General features: G+C 40.3%; 2 long non-coding RNA genes across 2 annotated transcripts in view; both read right to left on the bottom strand.

The window, feature by feature from the left end:
- LOC134758935 (uncharacterized) overlaps positions 1-6,859 on the bottom strand; it is a 31,158-nt gene extending 24,299 nt beyond the window's left edge. Inside the window, exon 1 of the long non-coding RNA XR_010134711.1 lies at positions 6,769-6,859. This is a non-coding gene — a long non-coding RNA (uncharacterized lncRNA). The remainder of the gene's footprint in view (positions 1-6,768) is intronic.
- A 10,728-nt stretch (positions 6,860-17,587) lies between these two features.
- LOC115935316 (uncharacterized) overlaps positions 17,588-21,503 on the bottom strand; it is a 78,063-nt gene continuing 74,147 nt past the window's right edge. The window contains exon 4 of the long non-coding RNA XR_008667317.2: positions 17,588-17,739. This is a non-coding gene — a long non-coding RNA (uncharacterized lncRNA). The remainder of the gene's footprint in view (positions 17,740-21,503) is intronic.

Here is a 21,503-nt window from a genome sequence, read left to right as displayed (position 1 = left end):
TGAAAATTAAGGAGGCGGAAAAAATTGTGACATGCAAATGATTTTCCTCCCCCTATGGATCAGAACTTTAATCACACAATAAATATTCTTGTTCTCCATGTGGATGATGCAGGTGACCTCAATTTCACAAAGGCTTGTAAAATCCAGTATGTGTTTCTCTGTTCTGTACAGGGGAATTTGAGTAAACGATTGACTTTTCACTGAAATTTAGGTTTCCTAATGACCCCCACATAAATAATGCAGCTAGAAATTACTGAGGACTAGCCCAGTCGCTTGGTGGCTAGCACTTTCCCCTCCCTTCAGCCGAATCCCTGTGTTGTGCCTTTAAGGCAGCAGGGGTTCACTAGCTCCTCGGGCTGAACTCTGCCCTCCCTGGGCAGTGACTCACACTCTGCAGGCTCAGACAAATGGAATCTCCCCGTGAGAGCCCCGCAGCCTTCCACTGTGAAAAGTCATCAGAGTGCCTGAAGGGAATATTTTCCCCACTTCCAACCTCCGAGCTCTGAGGCCACAAGTGTTTTTCACTGAGAGGGCCAGAATGTTCTAAAAGCCTGTGGAAATTAAAAGTGTAATTCATGACAGAGCAAAACTTTTTCTTCCCCCCATCATCTAAGACCACCTAGGGAAAAGAGAGAAATGGGCTAATGCCAGATTGAGGCCTGGAGGAGAAGCCCCAGTCAACTCTCTTTTCAGTCCTTCCACAGCACAGACCAAACACACACACACATACATACATGCATGCACACACATCCATACTATACATCATCTTATTGTTGTCTCAGGTTTGGGGAAAACGAAATGTTTCAAGACGGATGAGAAGGGAAATCGTGTGAGGAACTGCAGCTCTCCTCCAAAAATGTGTGTGTGTGTGTGTGTGTGTGTGTGTGTGAGAGAGAGAGAGAGAGAGAGAGGAGGAGGAGGAGAAGGAGGAGGAGGAAGCAGAGGAAGAGAGGGAGGAATGGGGAAGAGGGACAGAGATACGGGGCGTGGAGGGAGAGCCAGACAATGAAGTAAAAGAACAATCAAAACAAAGTTCCTTCTCCCTCCCCCAGTTCCAGATTTTTGGGCAGCTTCCAAACTTGCTAACTTTCCCAAGGACAAGTTTTAAAGAAATGTTCAAAAAGCCAACAAAACTAAATGTAGATACATTTGAAACTTCTTAGATAACAGTTACAGACAGCAGTAGCAACCCAACTCTAAAACCGGGCCATTGAAAAGGAGGAGGAGGAGTCTGCGTCCCTGACTGCCACACTTGAAAAGAACTCTAGCTCTGAGGAGTTGATCCGTCTTCCCAATCCCTCATCCACCCAAGCCCAAAAACTCAGACTTTTCAATGGAATCCACCATCCTATGCTTACACTGGTGTGGGAAAACCATCACATACTTTTATTTCTAAATGTTTCTGTCCTGTTTGTTTAAATATGCATAATGTATCAGAAAGAAACGGAAAAAAAGGAGTAGCCCGTTTAAATACAAAGAAACGGTGTTAATGAAAACTAAGTGAAGCATAACCTTAATTTATACCCCAAATCTAGTATGACATGAATTGATAGATTAGTTACATAAGTAAAAAGTTTTCCTGAAAGCAGAAATTAAAGTTTAGTTGTTTTGCTTCATAACAGTTTAGTGCAATACAAACTTGTAAACTGACATTGATATTTACTTGGTTCATGTTCTGTTACCTATTTTAAGGTTGAAACACTAAGACAACAAAGATCTGCTAATAATTTATTCTTAATTAAAAGATGCAATCTAAGAAGTAACTTTTAACAACTTTCTAGTTTTTTTATAACAGTGTAAACTTCTTCAGTTAATCTTGTGAACCTTGCAACAAATTTACCCACAGATGAAAGTATTAGATGATATGAAAAGATTCAGAAGCCATTGCAATGTACTATTGATTTCCTTTCCCTCCTGAGGATATTTCCAAGGGTTTGCTTTCTCCAACCAACTCTTTAACCTGGAAGTCAGCATTTAGTGAGCTGGTTACAACCTTTCTTGTTTGTGTTTGTTTTTTTCTCATACTTAAACGTTCTTATGAACTTGGAGCCAGCTAAATCCATCTATTTACTTCCCATAACTTCTCTCATGCTATGTTCCTCTTTCTGAAATGACTCCCTACTCCCCCACCCTACTCATTCTCTAAAAACTAGCAAATAATGACATCTGCATAAGTTCCTTCACCTGAATTTTCTTATATAGATGGCCTTGCCAATGTCTGACCTCCATTGTGACTGCTTGTATTTCTTATCTCCCTCAGTGGGGACAGTTTCCTGTCCTTTTCATTACCATATCCCCCAACTATATCTAGTATGGCCCCATGTTTTCAAATGCACCATCCCCCACCTCCAAAATAAGCAAGACAGAAAGCACCGGAGCAAACATTTTAAATGTTTATTCCCAATCATCTGCTAACATCATTTAGCAGATGAAGTTTCCCTTAGCATATACAAATATACAGTGTAAACAAAGCAAAATGTCAGGCCTGAATTACACAGAGCCGTCAAGTAAAAGGAGCAACTTGAATCATCATATCAAGCCAGATTCCCAGAAATCCTCTTCACCCTGGGTCTCTAGATCACCACCACTTGCAAGTCACCTTGCAACTCTGGTGACGTGCCTTGGAAAATTGAATTGACCAAGTATGCCCATTTGTCTGATTTGGTTTGCTTAGTCAATATAAAACAGGTTTACTACAAAGACCAAAAATGTTTCTGTCCATTCCTCTAAAAATCCTAGACCTTAATCTATTTTCATCGGATCAGCTACTGGGGATCTTTATTTTCCAGAGTCTTCCATTTGGCTTAGGAAACACTCCACTAAGTTGCCTAAAGGTGGAAATTAATTTACTTACAGGAACTGAACCGTTTTTCCCTTAATTAAACATTGCATTCTCAACTCCTTTATATACTTTTCAGAAGAAAGAAGACAAAACAAAACAAAAACCCTGCATTTGATGAAAGGGTTGAGGACTTTTATGAAACATTTCAACTGATTTGTCAGAAAGCAATATGCAGTACAGCTGCTCTCTACCCCTGAAGCTGGCCTCTCAGATTTCTTCTAGCGTATTTCTTCCAGCCTCTCTCCCCGCCTTTACGCATACTTTCCATCTTGGTTATTGCTCTTTCTTGCTTCCTCTCTGCCTGCACCCTTTCCCTCCCAGCTCCTCATTCATGTGTCCAAGAGGAGGAGGCAGGCATGCAATGGGGAGCACAGTCACTCTGGCACACACGCGTATCCTTGATGGACATGGGAAGAATTCACTAATACTCAAAAGCAACCAAAGTGTTAAAAGAGAGAGGGAGAAAGAGAGACAGAGAGATAAACATATTTTCCAAACAACTTAAAATGGCAATGCAAATTATCCTGCCCTTTATGAGATTAAAAAAAAAAAAGTACACTGCTTGGGGAAAATAATACACTCCTCAGAAGCTCCTACCAGATATAAATCAATGTATTCGGAAGTGTAGATTTTTCTGCATAATATTCAGAATTTGGAGTTCAATGCCGCATTCCTAACCAAAACAGCCATCAAGTCCAAGAGAAATGTACTAAAAATCAGAACATTTCATGAATTAAGAGATTCTTCCTCATCAGTATTAACATGTTTGTGTTCTTTCTCAGGAGAAAACTAAGAAAACAAAGACAATCCTCAAACTTTCAAAAGTGAAGAAATAAAATGCTTAATCTAGAAATATAAGTGAGTCCCTTTGGATCAAAGTAGAAAGGCCTGGGGTCAGAATGAAGTGATGATGGCCTCCCCTGAGAGTTTGTAGGTCTCACTAGTTTCCACAAGTATCAAGGAAATCACAGAGCTGGCATCCAAAGCTGAAGAACAGAGCCAGGAAACTAGTCTGGTGTCTTCTTCACAAAATGCAATCCATCTATTTATCCATCTATCTTCCATGCTTTTATGTACTCATTCAACTCAATATGTACCTTTTAGGCACTTTCTCAAGACATGGCAAAGAACAAAATGAAAACAAAGGCCCTGTCCTCTTCAACCTTACCTTCTAGTGGGGGAAGAAAAACAAGGGAAAAATAAACAAGTAGATAGATGGTCTGGCAGATGTTGATCAATATTAAGAGGTTGCAAGCAGTTGCTCCTCTGTGTAGATTAGTCAAAGAGACCTCTCAGAGATGACATTTGAGCAGAGACCTAAAAGGAGTAAGTGAGTCAGTCATGTGGGTAACTGGGAGGACTATCTCAGGAGAAGGAAACAGCAAGTGCAGAGGCCCTGAGGTGTGTCTAGTATGTTTCAGAAACAGCAAGGCACCAATGAGATTAGAGTAGAATGAGTGAGGGGAGGAGTAGCATAAGGTCAGAAAAGTCAAAGGGAAGACTCCACATCTTGCAGAGACCTAGGAGTGATTGAATTGACTTTGGGCTTCAATCTACATGACATAGGAAAGTTTTGGATGGCTTTGAGCAAAGAACTGACATGACCAAAAAACATTTTCAAAGGATCATCTGGCTGCTGTGTATAAGATAGACTAAAACAGTGGTGGCAAAAGTGGTAAGCAGGTCAGGAGCAGTGAGTCATGGCTGTAATCCTAACACTCTGGGAGGCTGAGGCAGGAGGATCACTTGAGCTCAGGAGTTCAAGGCCCGCCTGGGCAACGTGGTGAAACCCTGTCTCTACAAAAAACACAAAAATTAGCTGGGCATGGTGGCACATGCCTGTAGTCCCAGCTATGAGGGAGGCTAAAGTGGGAGGACGGTTTGAGCCTGGGAGGTCAAGGCCACAGCCAGCCATGATCATGTCACTGCACTCCAGCCTGGACAACAAAGCGAGACCCTGTCTCAAAAAAAAAAAAACACTGGTAAGAAGTAGTGAGATTCTCAATGATGTACCTTCAAGACAGAGCTGCCAGGATTCAATCAATAGAATGATGCAGAGAATGGAAAGGGCGGGGGCAGTAGTGAGAGAAAAAAAGAAAGAAAAATGATTCCAAAGTTTGTGGTCTGAACAACAGGAAAGATAGAGTTACTATTTGTTATCACGGAGTCAGAAGACAATACAATGGAATCAAGAAAGGGGCTTCTTTCCTTATTTCTATCTCTTTTTTAAATGTGAAAACTAAACCATGACTGAATGCTGGTGGGAATGATACAATTGAGAAAGAAAAAATATATGATGCTAAAGAATGAGGAAACAACTGCTAGCATGATGTCCTTGAGTAGGGGAGAGGGCACAGGACTGGTATTCCTTGACAAGCATGGTGAGCTCATCTATGGTAACAGGAGGGAAGGTAGACCTATGGATGCATTATTAGTAGAGGTGTTGGTGGTAGCTTGGGGGAATTTTCTTTCATTTCTTTATATTTTCTCAGATCTTCAACTGATGGGGGAATTTTCTTTCATTTCTTTATATTTTCTCAGATCTTCAACTGAGAGTTAGATAGGAGATGCTTCCCATTATTCTTCACACATTGCTCCTGGCCCAGTGAATACCTCTACATAATAGTCCAAACCCTTCCCTGTGCCCTCTGGAATAGCTTATCCATAATCAGCAAGCCCTCCCCCTGCCAGTTACTCAGCATTTTCTTTCAGCCCACACCTAGCTTTCTCCCCTTGGATCTACATTGCTGGGACTGGAAAATTGCAAACGTCTTTTCTCAGAACCCCTATCAACTGCTTCCTTCTGCCAATAGAAGACAATGGTAGGAGATCAGAAGGTGAGAGAGAGGGGTCAGTTTCCTGCTTCTGGTTGTAGGCAATTGTACTGAAAGCAAGAGTCAGAATTCTGGACTCCAGCAGCCCATCCAGGGCAGCACATTGTTAGTGGTTCTAGCCCTGGCAGAGATGGGTCCAGGACTGGCTATGACAGTTTCCTCAGCAGCATAGTATAATAGCAAGGGCTGATTTATGGGCACGAGCACCTTCCAATCACTGAGAATCCACCCTTCCCTTTATAATTCTTCAGCCGTTTCAGTTCTCACCTTTTGATCTTCCAGTCCTGCCAAAATCTTTATAACCAATGTCTTGAATTAAATTCCCATGGTATGAAAGACTTGGAATCATTCCCATCTTCTTGACCACCAGTCCCTGATTGATACACTCAGTACACTCAACCCCCTTTTCAAGGGTTTCCTCCTCCTTCCTGCATTAATTAAAATGTATCACCTGGTCAATGCAACACACTCCTGGGTCATTGTCTATCTCAGGTTTCAACTATTCTAGGGCCAGGAGCTAATGTTAATGCTCTCCTGTGTTTTTTGTTTTGTTTTGTTTTGTTTTGTTTTTTTTGAGATGCAGGCTTGCTCTGTCGCCCAGGCTGGAGTGCAGTGGCGCGATCTCAGCTCATGGCAAGCTCTGCCTCCCGGGTTCACAACATTCTCCTGCCTCAGCCTCTCAAGTAGCTGGGACTACAGGCGCTCGCCACCACACCCGGCTAATTTTTTGTATTTTTAGTAGAGAGGGGGTTTCACCATGTTGGCCAGGATGGTCTCCATCTCTTGACCTCGTGATCCACTCGCCTCGGCCTCCCAAAGTGCTGGGATTACAGACATGAGCCACTGCGCCCGGCCCGATACTCCCTGTTACTTCAATATTCTTCCAACCTGTCTTCTCAAATACTGCTCATCAGACCCATTCCATTTGGCTTTACTACTCTTTAACCATCCCACTTGCACCCAAGCCACCACTTTGTTATTCCCTCTCTTTAGCCAAAGGTTTTGGCATCCAGCTGCCAACTTGGTTACTACTAAAGTCCTGTCAAAAGGCTGAATGAAACCAGTATCTTCACAGATAACCCTCTGACTCACCCAACATCCAGAGCCTTCAGTTTTTTTACCTCCTCCAGGTTCTTCTTCATTCCAATGTAGTCCCTCATTCATGTCATCTCCTCTATTTCACCTGTTCCCACGAACAAAATCATTAATTCTTGCATCACCTTCTTATAATATCTTCTATTTTTAGTGTAGTTGATTGGGTACCCCTTGGCCTTTATTCAACCTTATCTGCACTTCCAATGCATTGATCCCTCTATTTTCTCTTAATCAACCGTTTCTTTTTTTCCCTCATTTCCCTCCTGAGATAACCTAATTGCATGACTCATTGTTTCAGTAGCCCTCTTGTCAATTATCTTAACTCTCTTGCTATACTATCTTCAGTTACATGAGTCCAGCAAAGCCCCAATCCTGGGTTATCCAGCTCTTTCTCCATGCCTGCACCTGAGTAGCTAAACATAGTTGTGTGTGGGTGGGGGCATGGAGGATCACATAAAATGGCAGTTTGGTAAATTTCCTTTGTAACTTCAAAAGCCCAATATCAAGCAGGCTCTGAGCCTAACCAGTTCTTAATACTTATCTCTGGTCTATACTTTCTCACTTTCTCCAATAACTTTTTCAGAAAAAAAAAATTTTAAATTGTCGTTAAATCTAACTCATCCTGCAGCCCCTTTTCTCTCAGCACATGGTGATCTCACACATTAATTCACAGAGAAAATACATGCTATAATATGGGCTCTCCTCAACTTCTCAATAGCAAATGCACAAACTCATCTATATCTGCCCATCTTTCTTTTTTCCTTCCTTCCTGTTACAATAAAGGAGCTATCCCACAATTATTTTAGGCAAATCTCTCCACTTTTACTTTAATTCTATTTCTTCAGAAGTTATCAGAAACTTGTCACTTTTTATTAACACTGCTCTCTGCTTTTCACCCAGAATCTTCCCAGCAGCTTTTTTTTTAATGTCGTAAAATTTATAGAAAATAAATTTAACCAGTTTGAAATGTATAATTCAGTGGCATTTATTACATTTATGATGCTGGGCAACCATCACCTCCACCTAGTTCCATGAAAAACATTTTTATCACCCAAAAGGAAACCCCAGATTCATTAAGCAATCATTCCCCTCTAACTTCCCCACAGCTTCTAGTAGCCACTAATCTGCTTTCTGTCCCCGTGAATTTATCTATTCTGGATATGTCATATAACTGGAATCCTGCAATATGTGACCTTTTATGTCTGGCTTCTTTCACTTAGCATATTCTCAAGGTCCACTCATGTTGTAGCATGTATCGATACTTCACTCTTTTTTTTTTTTTTTTTTTTTTTTGAGACAGAGTCTCATTCTGTTGCCCAGGCTGGAGTGCAGTGGTGCGATCTCAGCTCACTACAACCTCCGCCTCCCGGGTTCAAGTGATTCTCCTGCCTCAGCCTCCTGAGTAGCTGGGACTACAGGCACACACCACCACACCTGGCTAATTTTCGTGTTTTTAGTAGAGACAGGGTTTCACCATGTTGGCCAGGCTGGTCTCAAACTCCTGACCTCAGACGATCCATCCACCTTGTCCTCCCAGAGAGCTGGGATTACAGGCATGAGCCACTGCACCCAGCCCACTTCATTCATTTTTTATGACTGAATACTATTCATTGTATGGATATACCACATTTTATTTGCTCATCAGCTAAAGGACATTTGGGTTGTTTCTGTCTTTTGGCTACTGTGAACAGTGCTACTTTTGTTCAAATCCTTATTTTCAATTCTTTTGGGTGGATACCTAGAAGTAAAATTCCTGGGTCTTCTGGTAATTTATGTTTAATATTTTGAGGAACCACCAAACTATTTTCCATAGCAGCTGGCTGTCAACTTTTAAACATGTTCATGCCTCTCCAATAAAACAATTAAAAACCTGACCCCATGCCCTCCTCCAGCTACTGATCTTTTTCTTATCTCCTTCTCAGGGCTGCTTCTTGGAAAACATTAGCAGGCTCGTTCTTCTTTCCCCAGCCATTAAATGCAGGCACTCCTTCAGGTCCAGTCCCCTGCCTTTTTTCTTTTCTTTTCTCTATATTCTTTCCCCCATTGATTCTGGCACTCCTCCAACTTGTTTTCCAAATTGCAGCCATTATGACCTTTTCAAAATGTAAATCTGATCATGCCACCCTTGTTTCAAACATGCAAAGGATTTCCATTGCTTTATAAGTAAGGGGATCTTTAACCTCCTTGAACCTGTCCAGTCTCGCCCACCTTCCTCTCTGGCCATCCCTTTCACCAGGTGCTCTGTCACTCTAGGAACCCTGTCACATGCCCCCCTGTCCACCATGTGCCTTTGTTCTCACCACTTTCTCCTCCTGAACTCTACCTTACTCTACCCCATGTCTTAATTTTTCATTTCTATGCTTCACATCTGTGTTTATTCAACACTTCTGTGAAGCAATCCTTGACCTCTACAGTTTGGTAAAATTCTACAAGTTCCTATAGCGCTATTATAAGCTGAATTGCATCCCTCCAAATTCATACACTGAGGTCCTAATCCTCAGTACCACAGAATGTGATTGTATATGGAGACAGGACCTTTAAAGAGGTAATTAAGGTTAAATGAGATCGTATGGGTGGGCTCTAATCCAATATGACTGTTGTCCTTAAAAGAATAGAAAATGAAGACACAGACAATGCACACACCGAGAGGTGGTCTGTGAAGACACAGCGAGAAGGTGGCCATCTACAAGCCAAAGACAGAGGCCTCAGAAGAAACAAATCCTGCCAGCACCTTAATCTTGGACTTCGACCTTCCAGAATTGTAAGAAAATAAAGTCCTGCTGTTTAAGTTACCCAGTCTGCAGCACTTCGTTGTGGCAGCGCTAGATGACTACTACAATTAATTACTCTGTATCTGTCTCCCTCCAATTCACTTGCCAGAGAGTTCATTTTATCTTTTATTTGCTTTATTTTTTAAAAATTAATGCCTCTCTCTCTCTCTGTTTCTCTATCTTCCCCCCCCCACCGCCACCCCCCGACCCCCTGCACCTCTTGTATAAGTTCCATGAAGGCAAGGATTATTCCTCTTCTTATTCACCATTTTATTCCAGGTACACAACAGAGTGATTGGCATAAAGCAGGAATTCAATGTACAGGTATATTTCTTGGAAAAAAATGGGTGAAGAAATGAATGAAAAAATAAATTAATACAGATCTATTTAATTGAACTAAGCTTCTCTTTCATTTATTAAACTTTTATTTTAATTCAGCACCCCATGAAATACCAAGCCCTGTGGTGGATGGTCCTTGTCTTCAAAGAGTTCCCAATCAAGTTGAGAAGTCAAAGAGCAAACAAAAAAACTAAAGCAGAAAGGGCTAGTTCTCCAGGTAGTGACACATACATACTTAATCTGGAGCCCAAATTCAGGAATAAACAACACTGAAGAGTCAGAGGTTTCATTTGAGCAGATGAGCCAGGGTCTAGGTCTTGAAAGAAGAGTGAGAAGAAAGAACCAAGAAGAGTAAAAGGAAATTCAGGCAGTAGGGAATGGAGAAGCAAAGCTTTGATGTTTGGAAATTAACAAGGAGTTTTTTAATCACTAGAATTGCACTTGTCATTAAGTTCTGCAGATTATGATGTAAGAGTGCTTGAAGCTAAAGGGGGGTAAGCTCAAATGTAGTTAATGACAGAGTAAAATTAAATAGGTATCTTTACTACAGGACTTTTCTGAGCATTTAATATGCTAATGTGCATGTGAGTTTTCAAAAGAAGAATGAGATATTTGTTTAATGCCCTTTTTCTTTCCATAGTGTACCTTTATAAGACTACTGGTCTGTTTTATACTCTTTGGGAAACACGAGGTCAAAGCACAGTGTATTAGAAGGAGGGTGGTAAGAGATCATCCAGAAAAATAGGTTGCTATTTGATAATAGGTCCAAGAATCCATAAGAAATAGTCAGACCATGATAACATATCATTGAAATATTTTAAAGAAATATGATCCCACTAGACAGGAAGAACTGTTAATGGAATCTGTCAGTAAATATATTATTCGAATGGTATCAGGCAGTGAAGCAACTTGGACAGGACATTGAAGATTTAAATCACATTTCAGAATTAAGTAACCTGGTAACTTATATGGTTTGGCTGTGTCCACACCCAAATCTCATCTTGAACTGTAGTGCTCATAATCCCCATGTGTCATGGGAGGGACCCAATAGCCGGTAACTGAATCACGGGGACAGTTTCTTCATGCTGTTCTCATGATAGTGAGTGAGTTCTCACGAGATCTGATGTTATTATAAGGGGCTTTCCCCATTCATTCTGCACTTCTCCTTGCTGTCATCATCTGAAGAAGGAATTATTTGCTTCCCCTTCTGCCATGATTATAAGTTTCCCGAGACCTCCCCAACTATGCTGAACTGTGAGTCAATTAAACCTCTTATCTTTATAAATTACCCAGTCTTGGGTATGTCTTTACAGCAGCATGAAAACGGACTAATACGGTACATTTAATTTGGGGTTTCTTTGTAGATTAGAGAGCCCATGTTAAAATGCGTGTAAATAGGATTCAGTGTGCCCCCTCAGTGTCAGGAGCAAGAGTCAAGTCAAACATTCAAGATCAAGCATTTAGTAGAAATTCCATATAAAATTTATCAATAGTATAAGTAATTAATATAGTTGATGTATAAGTAACATCAGCGTACTGAAATAGAAAAGGCACATTGCTTGGAATGATAGAACTATCCCCTTGGTAGATCGACCAGGCTCAGATTGGATTTGATTATATGTAACAAATACACAGAAATGACCTTTTTTTTTCTTGAAAGAAAACTCCAAATAGTTTAGAGATATCATAGAAGGTCTATGGTTATCAAGAACTCAGATTCCTTCTATTTTCTACTTCACCATCCAGGATTATGGCATGGCTTGGATCCTCAAAATCACTTTGTGATTCAAGATGGCAACTGGAAGAAAGAGGAGATACCAAAAAGGTAAGGGAAAAAAAAAAAAAAAGCCTGATAACCAATAAGTCATTGCTCTTTAAACAGCTCTCCTAGAAATCACACACAACACTTCCACTTCACTGGCCAGATGTTGGTCTCATATGAACCCCAAAATGCAAAACAATTTGGGAAATGTAATTTATCTGGCCTACTGTTACTCTAAACAAAACCAAGATCTTGTTACTAAGAAAGAATAAGAGATTAGAAACTACATGGCAGCCAGCAGTCTCTGCTACAATGGATGTCATATAACCCTGGGGAATTTAGAAATAAATACATAGATAATAAAGTAAACTAAAACCACATTATTAACTTGGGAGTTATAAATAGAAGCATATGTATATATTTGGTATTTTAATATTTTTAATGCATAAGAGAATTTGGCATATTGGAGCATCAAATAAATTAGTTCTGCAATTCCCATTTAAATTATATAATTAGATAATTTGTCAAACTTTGCACTTTAATTTCAAAGACATAAGAGAATTTTCCTAAGTTTAGATAAGTAGTATCAAGGCATTTAAAAAAAAAAAACTGTCATCATACTCGAAAATTTAATTTATTGTGTTTCTTAAAATTCACTTAAGTAATTAAAAGATTTTATTTGTTATTTAGTTTAGGGTCTTAAAAAATCAAGTATTTTAAATTTAAACATTCAGTTAGAAATATTTAAACAATTGTAATTAATTAGGTTTTGAAGATCTGCTTGAAAGTGATTGCTGAGATATGCTTTTCTAAGTTGAATGTAAACGACAGAGGAAAAAAATATATCTGTAATAAGTCAAATATTAATTTGAAAATCCAAAAGAATCACAAGTAGTCTTTTCTGCACTTAAAGCCTGCCCTCAAAGACACCAGAAAAACATTATGTTGTTAAGCATGCATTTATGAAAGAGTGTTAAAATAATGAGTTCTAAGTATTTGGGGCTTTTTTTGTGTAAGTAAAGTGAGTTTATTGGAAGCTTTGGAGCAATAGAATGTCATTATCACATTTTTATCTCACAAGATAATTCTGATGGCAGTGAAATGCCCTTTCCCCACTTTTCTGCCAGGTGACACCCTACTCAATTCCTCAAGCACTAACTTCAACCACACCTCCTCCAAGAAATCCAATCAATCCCAGGCAGAATTAAGAGCTTCTTCTCTGTACACTGTCGCACTTTAACACATCCTGTATAATGATCATTTCATTTCAATGAGGTCTTTTGGGTTCTGTCTCCCAGTAAGCCATGAAGCTAGACCATCATACTCATTCTTAGATTTTTTTGTTTGTGTTTAACATGGAACCATATTTCAAGTGGATGGAATCTAATTGAAATGCAAAGCCTAGGACTGTATTCTGAATTCAGTACAATTCCACTGAAGTGCAGATATCGTATGACACCCTACCTAAGAAAGGGCAATCTCCTTTTTCCTCTTGAATTTTGATTGCAATTATAAGTAAATAGCAAGTCATAATTATTAATTCTTTTTATCCAAGATACACTTAGCACCACAGAAAAAGAACTGGCTCTTCTAGCACTTCCTATCAACAGGTTTTCAGCTGTGTACTCACTTGCAAATGATTACACATTCACAGGAAAGAAATGTATTTAGGTTGGAAAAAGTCCCAGAAGGCCCATAGGGTGGGCATTTGATTCCTTGATAAAAAGCCAAGCCCCACTGTCTGGAAAGGAGGAAATTAGAAAAGGGGGAAAGAACCATTTGCTTCAGGGCCTAAAATAACACCAATTTCAGCACGAACTATGAGAAGCAAGATAGCAGAATTAAACAGTAGAGAAAAACTGTGGTCTAAGACTTCTTCAGCTTACAAAATAACTTAGAAAATAATTTCAAAATAATTTCCCACTACACAACAATATTTTCAGCAAGAATATATCAAAAGGCAATTTGGCAAGATGTTTTGGAGGACTTCAACACAAGAAAAGATGAATTTTTACATTAAGAAGAGATGAATAGATATTAATGTAACAACAAAAACTATTGATGTACTTTCAATTCTGAGATTGTATTTCTGTATGTGAGTTATTTTCTTTTGTGCATGTGTATGTGTCTCTTCTCGCCCGACCTCTCTCACTCTCTTAATTATACTGTAAAAATGAAGCCAGCAGGAACTGCTTCTTAACCGTTAATCATTATCCGCCCTGGCTGTTGTAATTTTTTTTTCTTTTCTTATGGAGAAATTTTTCTTTCCATTGCCTATACTTCTCTCCAGCACATTAATTATCTTTCCTGTGACAAGCCCCTAATCCATTTTTGTTCTGTGAAATCTGTAGCACTTAATGAAGATTATTCTCACTTTGTAAAGGCTTTAGAAGGGACTTTTCAGATCCTGTCTAAATGAGGGCCTCTTAAGTCATATGATGAGCTTAGATTGGAGCCCTGGTCTCTCAGATTTGATTAGCAGGTCCCGATGGCTTGCTACTACTTTGCTCAGCTCTGTGATTTTAGCAAGAAAAAAAGCAAAAATGAAAAACAAGAGTAGCTATCTGGATAATAGCAGGAACAAGTCGGAGAGGAGAACATTCACCTGCCATATGCACTATAACTGAATACAGTCATTAGCTACAGATGCCTGGTAATTTGAAATGGGGATCTTTATGCCTCTTATCTTGGGTAGTCTCAGACTTGAGACCAGTATGTATAAATAAGAGCCTCTTCATCTTCCACTGGGGCTTAGAATTAGTAATTCTAGCTTGTGGTTCTCCCTTCCTGTATCTTCGTGACCTTTCTGCCTTTTAAACAATCAGCACTTCATGATTATGCTTATTTTTAGGTCTGCTTTCATTATTCTCCCCCAAGAAGAGAAAAATATATAATGCATTAAATCCCAGTTTCAGGAAAACAGCATCCAGGTCTAAAAAGCAGATGTCATTGTGACTATCACTAACAGAACTTCAATGACATGCTTTCCATCTTCTCTCACATTTGAGGGGTATGCCATTACCAGCCTTATGCTGTTGGAAACATACACACCTTGCCAGATGTTAATTAGATTTGGGCTTCCAATATTCCAATATTCCCCAAAATTAGTGATAAACACACACTCAGGGATTTTAACTCAGAACTACACATCAGGCAACTTATGGACCACCTGTGGCTGAAATAGTGAAGTTAATGGCTGGGAACAAGATGTCATGATTTTGAAATAAATCTAAAGAATAGAAAGTAAGAAATGATAGTTTTCTTCAGTAACTGTGATTAAACTCACTTCTGCTTCTTCAGATCAGATGAGAAAGAAATTATAACAACAAGAATAACAATAATAATACCTATTGAGAATGTACCAAGGGATTTCTTTAATTGTACCAAGGGATCTCTTTCATTAATTTGTTACAACAAATCTATAGGAAAAATATTTTTTTGTTAATGTTTCCATGTTACATTTATATAAATTTAGGAAATAGAAGAATTGAGACTCCAAGCCGAGATTTTGTTAGGTCAGAGCCTGCTCTCTTAATCACTAACTTTTTCACTGCAGGGCCACCAGACCCCAGGTAGAACTCTGCCCACATTCCTCCTTCCAAGCTGCACCTAAGCCCAGGCCTAGGCCTCTGATGGAGTTTCACCAAGCAACGAGCATGGAAAGGAGTGCAACTAGCTTGCAAACCTTTATGATGTGGATGAGGCATGATTCGGAAAACAAACACAGGAAGACAACCTCTCATGGGAAAGGCCATCCTTAGCCTGATGTCCAAGACAATAGAGATTCTGGAACACTGCCTGAAACTTTTATCTTCTGGCCTTCACACATGCTTTTCCTCTTCCTAGAATATTGTCTTTTTTCCCCCTTTCCTTGCCCCACCCAAACCCTGACTTCACTTGAAAACTCTTATTTTTGTTTCAGACTCAACTTGAAACTCACTTCCTCCATCAAGCCTTCCCCAATCCCCTAGACCAAGTGAGAGAAGCCCCCATTATGGGCCCCTGTGGCCCCCTATACTTTGCTTAGTATAACATATGTCATCATTTATCAAACTTTCTTGTTTTATTGCCCTTCCTCCTTACTGGATTTTGAATTCCATGAAAGCTGAAAAATTATGTCTGCCTTATTGCCCAATTCATTTCCATTCCCTGTATAGGTAATTGCTGAATAATAGAGTAAGTGAATGAATGAAGAATCAACACATCTCCTACCAGTACAGAGTACTGAATTCTGAATTCCTTTTTCTGAAAATCCTAAAAAGCAGGGTCAATGGTTATATATCTAAGATGAACTAACTGTCTTTTCCAGGTCCCTTCTAGTCCCACAATTCCTTTATTTTTTAATCAAAACTGCCAACACAAGTTTTAAATTAATAATAGCATTGTCGTCATTATTTCACCACTTCAGTAGATGAGTGCCTGAGATGCAGGTGACTAGAAGGACTGGCCTCATCTAATCAAGCCCTGAACAGCACTTGTCTCGAGGTGTGAGGGCAACCATTCCACTCTCCACATTAATGCCATTAGGTAAAAGAGGCAATAAGGAGATTTTTGTGTAGTAGAATTCTGTAGCATATGCAATTTTACCCTTGCCACCGATTAATTTACCACCCTCACAATCTTTACTCCAGGGTAAACAGATTTAAAACAAAAAAGTTGAAGTCTCATGGTAGCCAGGTGAATTTCTGTGCAAATATTTTACTATGTTCATCTGACAAAAATAATTCAGGACATGCCATTCTCAACAATCACCTCTGTCAATACTACTGATTAATCTGCAATTTCTTTCACAGTCGGAATAACGGCATTGATCAATTCAGTGGACACCTTTGAGCATAACATAAAGGATTTGATATACCCTTCAAGATGAACTAGGGGCCTTTGTGTATGGCAGTTTCTATTACTTTCCTGTATGGCCAAACTATGAGACTTGACAGCTTACTCTTGAGTTTGTAAACTGGAATATTCAACAAAAACTAAAATTGCAGAAAAGCGTCAGTCATTCATATAAAGTACTGCTTCTTAATTTCCATATTCCCTGAAGGAGCCACCTCTACCCATTTTAACCTATGTTAGATGAGAAAACTGAGGCACTGAGGAGTCAAAGTCATAATATATTTGAGTAATCTGACAATCATTTTCATTTTTCCTCTTGACTCTCTTGATGAAGTAATGTTCATTTGGAAGAGAAAATATGAAGGACCTAAGAAAATAAACTGAATTATTACAAATTTTAAATACTTAAATCCAAGAAAAGTCATTGGACTATAATCTTCAGAGACAAACTATTGTCTTCTGTCTTGAATTTCTGGCCCAATGTCTGGAGTATAGCTAGTGCTTAATATAAAGCAAATAAGTGATATACCCATAACATTCTTAACCATTTTAGGAGGCCTCACAGGATCTGCCCTTTTATTACCTCTCTAGAGTCATCTCTCAATATTCCTCCCTTGCTGACTACCCCCAGAGATAATCAGGACTTCTTCCATTTTCTCAAACTTGTTTTGCATTATTTTGCCTTGGAAATTTCAAGCATTCTGTTCCCTCTACCAGCAGCACTCCCCTCACTCTTCACCCACCCCCTGGAGATGCTTCAGTCTTACCTCAAATGACACTTCCAGTGAGAAGTCTTCCCTCACATGGTCAGCTTCTCTTCCTATGCATTCCTACCACCTGCATTTATCTGTCCCGGATCTTACCCCACCTCCTTGGCATTGCCTACCTAACTCTGGGCCTTCCCAGTAGATTATCTGTCCCTTGAGGACAAAATTGTGTCTGTTTGATATTAACAAGGTCTCCATTTGTTGCAAGTGACAGAAAGCCTACTGAAATTCACGTACGATAAAAAGTGGATATATTGCCTATATATTCAGGCATTCCAGATACTTATTTGAAATTGCCAATCTTCTCTTTCTCTTTGTCCATCTCCATCTCTTACCTGCGCTTCTCTCTCTATGCTCCTTTTCTTCTATTTCTAGCTCCCTTCATCATCCATGGTCTCTATATCTCTATCTTCTCTTCATCTCTAGCTCACCAACTTTCACCTGTACTTCTCTTGATATGTTAGTGATCTTCTTTCTCACTATCGATAACTTCCTGCAAATGTTAGGAGAGAACCTAGGATGGGGGCTGGTTTGGCTATAAACAGCTTTAGAATACATCATCACAATTCAATAATCAAAACAAAAAAATCCTCTGTCTCCTAGCATCCAAGTACAAAATCTGAGCTGGGTTTAGACTAATGCTCTGAGATTGGTCCAGTGCTTGGACCAATAGCTATAGCCAGAGGTAGGAACCACTGTGGCTAATCAGTCATGTAGCATACTCCCAGCCATCTGGCCTGGACCAGTGGGGCCATGTGATAGGCAGCCCTACCAGAATTGGAATTGAGGAGGGAGGTTTTCCTCAAATGAAAAGGGTACTGCCAGTAGAAGAGAGGGGAAGTAATGCTGTGTGAACAAACAATAAAATCCACCCACACCAGATTAACATTTTATTCTCAGACCCTACCATTAAATCTGTCATGTGATTATTGGTCAATAAATGCTTAGTGAATGAATGAACTTAGGAAATGCATTTTGAGGCCAATATATTCCCTGTATTAATATTTGGGGTATTGGAACTCATGAGTGAGGATGAAAAGAAACATAGCTATTTCTTATAGCAAGTAAAAGAGAACAACGCGTTTTCATGGCCAAAAAGCTAATCCTATGCTTAATAAAGATTGCAAATGCAATATACTTAAAATCGTGTCAGAGAATGTCCACTGAAAGATCAATATATTTGATTGAAGATTGTGTAATGATTAATTATATAATTGATGATTATATAATGTCCTGCCTGGCTCCCTATTCCTAGTCTCAAATAAGCCTGACTAACAGATATGCCTGTCCTGTCAAACTCTCATCTTAGAGCTTAGGTCTATCTTTTAACTGAGGCCAATCCATATTCTAAGCAGGGGCCACTTATACATCTCATTTGTATGGGTCCCTGTATTAGTTCATTTTCACACTGCTGATAAAGACATACCCATGACTGGGGAGAAAAAGAGGTTTAATTGGACTTACAGTTCCACGTGGCTGGGGAGGACTCAGAATCACGGCAGGAGGCAAAAGGCACTTCTTACATGGTGTCAGCAAGAGAAAATGAGAAAGAAGCAAATGTGGAAACCCCTGATAAACCCATCAGAACTCGTGAGACTTATTCACTATCACAAGAATAAGATGGGAAACACTTGTCCCCATGATTCAATTACTTTCCCCTATGTCCCTCCCACAACATGTGGGAATGCTGGGAGCTACAATTCAAGTTGAGATTTGGGTGGGGGCACAGCTAAACTGTATCATTCTGCCCCTGACCTCTCCAAATCTCATGTCCTTACATTTCAAAACCAATCGTGCCTTCCCAACAGTCCCCCAAAGTCTTAACTCATTTCAGCATTAAGCCAAAAGTCCACAGTCCAAAGTCTCATCTGAGACAAGGCAAGTCCCTTCTGACCATGTGCCTGTAAAATCAAAAGCAAGCTAGTTACTTTTGAGTTACAATGTAGTTATAGGCATTGGGTAAATACAGCCATTCCAAATGGGAGAAACTGGCCAAGGGAATACAGGGCCAATGGAAGTCCAGAATCCAGCTGGACAGTCAAATTTTAAAGCTCCAAAATGATCTCCTTTGACTCCAGGTCTCATATCCAGGTCACACTAATACAAGAGGTGGGTACCTATGGTCTTGGGTAGCTCCACCCCTGAGACTTTGCAAGGTACAGCCTCCCTCCTGGCTGCTTGTACAGGCTGGCACTGAGTGTCTGCGGCTTTTCCAGGCACAGAGTGTAAGCTGTCAGTGCATCTACTATTCCAGGGTCTGGAGGACAGTGGCCCTCTTCTCAAAGCTTCACTAGGCAGTGCCCCAGTAGGAGCTCTGTGTGGGGGCTCTGACCCCATATTTCCCTTCTGCACTGCCCTAGCAGAGATTCTCCATGAGCGCCCCAACCCTGCAGCAAACTTTTGCCTGGGCATCCAGGTGTTTCCATACATCTTCTGAAATCTAGGTGGAGGTTCCCAAACCTTGATTCTTGACTTCTGTGCATTCACAGGCTCAACACTACATGGAAGCTGCCAGCGCTTGGAGCTTCCACCCTCTGAAGCCACAGCCCAAGCTCTACGTTGGCCCCTTTCAGCCATGGCTGCAGCAGCTGAGACACAGGGCACCAAGTCCTGGGCTGCACACAGCATGGGGACCCTGGACCTGGCCCATGAAACCACTTTTTGCCCCTGGGAACCCAGGCCTATGATGGGAGGGGCTGCCTTGAAGGTCTCTTACATGGCCTGGAGACATTTTCCCCATAGTCTTGGGGATTAACATTAGGCTCCTTGCTACTTATGCAATCTTCTGCAGCTGGCTTGAATTTCTCAAAAAACAGGATTTTCTTTTCTACTGCATCGTCAGGGTGCAAATTTTCTGAACTTTTATGCTTTGTTTCCCTTTTAAAATGGAATGCTTTTAACAGCACCCAAGTCACCTTTTGAATGCTTTGCTGCTTAGAAATTTCTTCTGCCAGATACCCTAAATCAACTCTCTCAAGTTCAAAGTTCCACAAATCCCCAGGGGAGGGGCAAAATGCTGCCAGTCTCTGTGCTAAAACATAACAAGAGTCACCTTTGCTCCAGTTCCCAACAAGTTCCTTATGTCTATCTGAGACCACCTCAGCCTGAATTTTATTGTCCATATTGCTAGCAGTATTTTGGGCAAAGCCACTCAAAAAATTTTCAGGAATTTTCAAAATTTCCCACATTTTCCTGTCTTCTTCTGATCCCTTCATACTGTTCCAAACTCTACCTGTTACCTAGTTCCAAAGTTGCTTCCACATTTTCAGGTATCTTTACAGCAACACCCCGCTTCTGGTACCTATTTAATGTATTAGTTCATTTTTATACTGCTGATAAAGACATACCTGAGACTGGGAAGAAAAAGAGGTTTAATTGGACTTACAGTTCCACATGGCTTGGGAGGCCTCAGAATCGTGGTGGGAGGTGAAAGGCACTTCTTTTTTTGCTTTTTTCTTTTTCTTTTTTTTTTTTTTTGAGATGGAGTGTTGCTCTTGTTGCCCAGGCTGGAGTGCAATGGCACAATCTCAGCTCACCACAACCTCCACCTCCCAGGTTCAAGTGATTCTCCTGCCACAGCCTCCCGCATAGCTGGGATTACAGGCAAGCACCACCACACCTGGCTAATTTTATATTTTTAGTAGGGATGGGGTTTCTCCATGTTGGTCAGGCTGGTCTCGAACCCCCGACCTCAGGTGATCCTCCTGCCTTGGCTTCCCAAAGTGCTGGGATTACAGGTGTAAGCCTGTAATCAATTTCGCAGCAAGCAAAAATGAGAAAGAAGCAAAAGTGGAAACCCCTGATAAACCCATCAGATCTCATGAGACTTATTCACAATCAAGAGAATAACACAGGAAAGACCAACCCCCATGATTCAATTACCTCCCCCTGGGTCCCTCCCACAACATGTGGGAATTCTGGGAGCTACAATTCAAGTTGAGATTTGGGTGGGGGCACAGCCAAACCATATCATTCCCTATCTCAGAATTGAGGTATTGAGGTATTCTTGTGACCTGTCTTTTGTCTCATCTGAGCCCCTGTACACCTGCACTCTGACCCCAGTTGCTCTAGCTCTGGCTATGTTTTCTTTCATATTTGGATCTAAGTGGTAGCATCACTTTTTAGCTTCCTACAAATTCCTTTGATCATTGGACTTTAGATAGGTTCATGTTTGTTGGACTCCCCTTCATTGTCTGTTCCATTCCTAGCTGGATCAAAATGGAAGATTCAGAAACCTGGACCAACTCACTTCACTGT

This window comes from Gorilla gorilla, chromosome 6 (genome assembly GCF_029281585.2).
Source record: "Gorilla gorilla gorilla isolate KB3781 chromosome 6, NHGRI_mGorGor1-v2.1_pri, whole genome shotgun sequence".
NCBI classification, from domain to species: domain Eukaryota; kingdom Metazoa; phylum Chordata; class Mammalia; order Primates; family Hominidae; genus Gorilla; species Gorilla gorilla.
This window is presented reverse-complemented; position numbering and strand designations above follow the sequence as displayed.